This window comes from Triticum aestivum, chromosome 1D, assembly GCF_018294505.1.
Source record: "Triticum aestivum cultivar Chinese Spring chromosome 1D, IWGSC CS RefSeq v2.1, whole genome shotgun sequence".
Classification (NCBI taxonomy): Eukaryota; Viridiplantae; Streptophyta; class Magnoliopsida; order Poales; family Poaceae; genus Triticum; species Triticum aestivum.
The window spans coordinates 471015220-471021606 of NC_057796.1; the positions used below are offsets into that span (position 1 = coordinate 471015220).

A 6387-nucleotide genomic window follows, 5' to 3' on the forward strand; every position below is an offset into this window, starting at 1 on the left:
TTGGGAGGTCGGGGGGAGCTAGGGAAGACGCCCGAGTGGGGGTGGGGTGGCTTGGTTCCTTTTTTAGCCTTTTTGCTTTGCTTTGTGTGTGTGTGTATGTGTGTGTGTGCGCGCGCGTGTGTTTGTGTGTGTGTTAGCGGGTTGGTTAGGCGGACCATTAGGTAGAGGACAACCTGCTAATCATTTGAAGGCCAGAGGGCCTGGCGCACAATTTTTCGACCTGAAACCAGAAAAAAACAGACGTTTTTTAAAAACTGAGTTAGACTGAGTACTTAGTACAGACAGCTGTCAACCCATGACTGGAACAGAAAAACAACCTGAAGCAAATATTAAAACAGACGCCTGATGTTTAGTCACTCCCTTTATCTTTACAGTCTTTCTCGTGGCACCTTTTGTTTCAACTTGATCTACAACACATGGGTATGTGATTTATTTCCTTCCGTTGCAACGCACGGGTCTTTTTGCTAGTCTTTTTTTTCATAATAATAATAAAGCACGGGATAAGTCGGCTGGTTCACCGTCGCGGGCTTTTTGTGAAAAAGTCCTTTTGTTTTTTATTTATTGAACCCGCAGTCCTTTCTTAGGTGAGAAAAACGTTTCGTGTAGGCTGTTTTCCAAAATTCCCCCTCTAGTATCCAATATTCAACCCGCAGTTCTCAAGCACACAGAAGCACGGGCTCTCCTCACCTCCCGATCCCAGCCGCCAGGAGGCGACCGATCCCGGCGACGCTCGATCCGGTGCCGCGAGCTAGGGTTCGATCCGCCACCTCTCAGGCCTCCCCGTCGGTGGCGCACCGACGCTTCGGTCACCCCTCATCTCCTCCCCTTCCCTCCTCTGCTCTTGCCCCCTTCTCCTCCACTCAATTTTTTTTCGACCGCCTCAATTCGCTCGATCCGCCCCTCCTGAGCGGCGGCTGCAGGCGACGTGGTGCCATGCCACTCCTCTCTCCTCAAGGCGCCGCCATCCCGAGACGCGCTGATCTGGTGCCGCTGGAGGTGACCGCCGTTGTCGACCTGGCAGGCTCAACAGTCGCCGCTCAAGCCCCAATCGCGGGCAAGTGCCGCCACCCCAACGGCACCGATGGGGTCTGGGAGGTAGATGTCAGGGACAGTGGAGATGACGGACAATCCACGGACGCCAGTCGAAGGCCTCGAGAAGGACGGCTCAGCCGGACTCAAGAGCAGCTGGACTAGAGGACACCATCGTCTTCACATCGCGTAGGTGTATTGAATTTGATGAGCGAAGGGCATGGAGCCGAGAAGGTTGGATCGTGCGGTTGTTAGAATCCTCGCAGTGTGTTGAACCTCCCAATGGAGTTGCTGTGTTCGGCAACGGCCATGTGACGGACAGAGCGAGAGGCGCATCATCATGGCCGGACGCAACAAGGGATGGTACCTGAGGCACAACCGCTACGGTGCTGAGAAGGAGGCGGCTGTGGCACCCGACCAATGCTGGACTCAGCTTTGATGCTCAATTAGGGCGGCCACACACATGACTCTGCCCAAGGTTCAACTGCAGTTGGCTCGGATAAAAAGGATTGCAACATTGGTAGTACTGTTGATAGGATGGTTAGTTTTGGAAGGGGAATGGTAGTATTCGCAGAGATTGAAAACAAGGCTGCAGTGCAAACACTCTTGCTCAACCAATTTAAGCTCAGTGTCAGCTCTTTGTGCTCTTTCCTTCTTGCTGAACCAATGTTTCCTCATGAGGTGAGCAATGTTTCCTTGGGACACGGTGAAAATTCTAGAGGACACGAGTGGTGTCCCTTCAAATGCATGTAGCTTCTAATATGTATTATTTAACCTTAGTGATGGTATTTATAGCAGACCTAAAATTTCAACAACTCTGCTGTAAGTGCATAGGTGGGTCTGTTTATGGATGTGACAATTTAGCAACTGAAATGTTGAATAGGTTGTTGTGATTTTTTTTACAGCTGTTAATGCATTGAACTTTTGTTGTTGTTGTGCATTTAATTTTGGTGGTAAAGATTTTGCGATCCAGCCCCATGATGCCTTGAGAAGGCTGAGATCTGCCATCGTGCTCTTCTCAGTTGCTAACGAGACCTTCTGATGCATGCAGTCACCTTTGTTCCCGGTATTATAGTCATGAAGAAGCTTTCCTTTACATTTTAATTTGCCTAACCAGCCCCAGAAGCATCCAATCTCGCCTCTGACGCATTGTCGGAACACCTTCCGCCGTCCGCATGTGCTCCACACTTCGCCGGAACTTCTTCTGCAGGTTTTCCATTTGAGGTATGTACTAAAGCTAACCTTGCAAGAGGCATGCAATATAAGCATGATTTTCAACAGATTACCTGCATCTTCTGTTCTGTTGTACTAGGCTATGCGATGAAGTTGATAGAATTGCTAGAAATCAGAAGATGAACAATGGAATAGTTAGTGACCAGTGAACCTTGAGCCCATGGAATAGCCCTTTATGACAAATAGCAGAACCTGTTCTGTCTAGATCTTTTGGTTGCCCATCGGTATCGGGCATGGGCATTGCACAACAGCATGCAAGGCAGTTGGGAATCAAGTGCATCATCACGGTGACACAACTGATCTACAACAAGAGAACCCATCCAAAGTAAAAGAAAATACATAGTATCCAATCCATCACATCCTAATTAAACCCCAAACAGATGTTCTTGCCTTGATCAAGAGTGTAAGCTACAGTAGTTTTTTTTTTCTTCTGATAAGGCACTTGATATATGTCATAGTATCGGTAGTATGGTTCACACACTGGTGTACAAAAGATGGAAACAACACTGTCAAACTTAACCAAAGGAATAAAGGGCATACTACAGTGTGATGTGGTGTCGGACGACGCATGCTGGACATTTTGCTGATGCCATGCATCAATGAGAAACCTGCGTGTGCACCCCTCGCCTTCCTCTGTTCTAGGCCTCCCCATCTTGCCTCGCTCCTCTCCGGCAGTCATTGATTTCGACGGGGAATATGCAAGGAGGCTGGGGAATAACTGCTTGTATGGGTTGTGGGCATGCTCGGACCTGGAGGAGACAAAAGTTGTTGCGGCTGCCATGCGCAATGGAGGCTGGATATGATGGTCAGCGGGATGGGATGCAGCAGCTCGCAGGGGCAGCGCCTTCGGCGGCAGGCGCTGGGGCAATGAATTCTACTTGTGCGTTGGAGTCAGTTGCATGCTAACTGGACAATGTGTTAGCTTGTTCTGTACTTACTCTGTAGCTACCAGTGATCAAAGTTGGAAGCTCAATGTAAGCTACACAGTTACCTTAATTCTTTACTTGTGTTGGTTTTTCCATGCGTGATTCTTTGGGGCGTAGGAATTTTACTAAAGCTAGCTCAATTTCAACAAGAATTTGAACAATTCTCTGGTCTGGTCTGAAAGATACATATTTGGGTAGATAGGTTCAGTGATTGAAAATATTGCATGTTATTATTGGTGAATATAAGTTCATGGACAAATAAAAGTGGAAGATCATGGGGAAATTTGCTATCAATTTTTAATTTGTTACTCTGATGTATTCTATTGTCGACAAAATTATATAGTCAAACGAGGCATGTAGCATAGGTATTCAGTCTAGAATGATATTTTGGTGAGGATAATCATGAATTCTCTTGGGTTCTGTCCTGATATTTGGCAGTTGTAGAATATCGTATCCATTATTTGTTTGAAATATGATATCTCCATTGTTACTGTAGAATATCATGTGATTATTTATTTGAAATATGACATCTTCATTGTTACTGTAGAATATCATGTCCATTATTTATTTGAAATATGACATCTCCATTGTTACTACTGGAGCTGAAAAATATATTTCACAACTACCTAAATAAATCTATTTTATCATCTATTACTGACTTTTTGATTCCCAGGTCCAAAGAAATAAGTTCTACAAGTGCAACCTTATGTCTGTATGAGGTGTACTGCTCTAAATTGCTTAAGCGATCAGGTGTCCTGCTATATGGACCTCCAGGCACTGGGAAGGTAGGTGTACTGAGTTTTATACTTTGTCTGAATTGAGTTTTCATCCCCATTTTTCAAAAGTTAGTTGTATCCGACAACAAGATAATACATGCTAACTAGGATGTTTTCTTTTGAATTTTTAGACATTACTTGCGAAAGCAGTAGCAACTGAGTGGTCATTAAACTTTCTTAGCGTAAAAGGTCCAGAACTGATAAACATGTATGTTGGAGAGTCAGAGAGGAATATCAGGGACATCTTTGAGAAGGTATATCCATCTGCACAAGCCATGTATGTAATTGCCATGAAATATGCACATATACTCGGGTTTTCAGTTTTCACTGTCCATTTCAGGCTAGATCAGCACGCCCATGAGTAATTTTCTTCGATGAGCTTGATTCCCTTGCTCCTGCACGAGGGTCCTCTGCACATTCTGGAGATGTGATGGATATTCTGGAGATATAATTAACGTCATCAATGAGGTGGTTACGTGTCTCAATTTTCCCTCTTTTTTTTACACAAGCCTCTGTTTTCCCTCTAATTTTCAGTGTTTAAATGTTAAGAGTAAGCTAATTCAGTTTCCCTTTTTCTCTCTTTACTAGCACAAATGCCCGACGGAGATGCATATGCTTGGCATTCTATCAGTAAACATACACGTGCGCTGGCTTGCAGTACTACATTTTGTGATTGTGTAGTATCCACACCACTACTAATGCTTATGTCCATTGCCTTGCCGTGTAATTGTGTCATATGCACACCAATACTAATGCTCTATGCTCTCGCCTGAGAGCACGTGCTGTGCTTTGTATCATCTAAAAAATGTAAACTCTGTAATTAGAAACAGACTTTAGCACTGTGATCCAGTATGTATTGAGTAGTGGATTAATGTATGTATTTGGTGTGCTTGCAACTGCTTATTTATTGCTTGCACCAGAAATACCAATAAGTTACTATTGAAAATACAAATATACTATCGCAAAATGTAAAAACACACACGCACTGGTCTCAACTAGCTCAAATGCTCTGCTGCTACCGCCCTCCCCTAAGAGCATTCAACCCTAGGCGCAGCTGCTTCTGCACCCCGAACACTCAACCCTATGATAGAGCTGGTTCTGCATCCCATCATTTTATCCCATTGCAATGCACGGGCTTAAATCGTCTTTATTTATCGGTTCAGTTTAGTAGCGCATCTTCTCATGATCGCATCTATCGTTTATTTCACGAAAGAAACATCTATGCAGTTTTTGGGTTTGTCATGAAGTTCATAGGAATCGATCATGAACTTGATGCCATATCCAAGAAAGGTGAGGTTGCTTCGCGTGCGAGCCGTAATTTGGCGAGCAGTAGTCACGCCGATTGTTTAACCGCCTTTTATTTGTATCACTACCATTGGCTTCATCTGCGTGCATAGATGTATAATATGGATGTAAAAACTAAGTTTTGTATTAGTATCGTTCTTAATTCTCAAGAGAAAATCGGAGAATACGTTGTCAATGTGAACAAATGTTACTACACTGCTGAGTGGTTTCCTGATAAATCTCAGTTCGTTCGTAATGGGCAGATGATCTTTTTTGTAGTAATATGTATTGAAGATTTATACATGGGAATGTGTATATCATTAGGTGATTTGTTAACAATTTAGATTTCCGTTGCAAACAATTATGTTTCATCTTTTTTTAATTTACTATACTCCAAAATTGAAGGTTGATATTATAAATTTTTTACCAAATTAACAAATATTTGTTGTGAAAAAAAATTCAGTATGTAACAATCACGAACATTAGGAAGTAATTCGTGGAAGGCAGCCCTCACGGTCCAGCTCGACAAGATTAAGTTTTAAAGTTATAAAAAATGTTCTCTTGTGCCGGTGTGGTTCAATGACAGTGTGGTGGGTGAGTTCATCGCCTTCAGATTGACCATGTTCAGACACGTTGCGACTAGGTGAGCGGCTTATGTCAACAACGGCGGGAAGAAGGATAACTATGAGACGGATTGGTTACCGTGTTCAAGTGGATGAAGCAGATTGTGTGTGTGGTGATGGGTTGTGATGTTATTATTTTTCACCTTATAGCGAATGAGGGTAACCTTATTTTTGACATTTGTCTTGGATATAAGAAGTGGCGCATAGTGGCACTCGGAGTAGGAGCAGGTTTTACAAAAAAAAGAACGCATGGGCATTTGTACTAGTCTTTCCCTAATATATAATAATAATAATAATAATATTATAATAATAATAATAATAATAAAGCACGGATTGACTCCGTGGATTCACCGTCACAATACGCTTCCGCCCAGTCGTAATACACTTTTACGATTCGTATAGAGAAAATCGTAATATAAACGAGGTGGTACTAATAGCATGTTCGTCGGTCCGTAGTTAAGGAAAACGGATCGTTGAAAACAGAAAACTTACAAAAACGTTGTCGCTGCATTGGGC

General features: G+C 43.3%; 1 pseudogene; it reads left to right on the plus strand.

Annotated features, from left to right (window-relative positions):
* The first annotated feature begins 2861 nt into the window (after positions 1-2861).
* On the plus strand, positions 2862-4329 carry LOC123176591 (peroxisomal biogenesis factor 6-like; annotated as a pseudogene).
* Positions 4330-6387: the final 2058 nt, after the last annotated feature.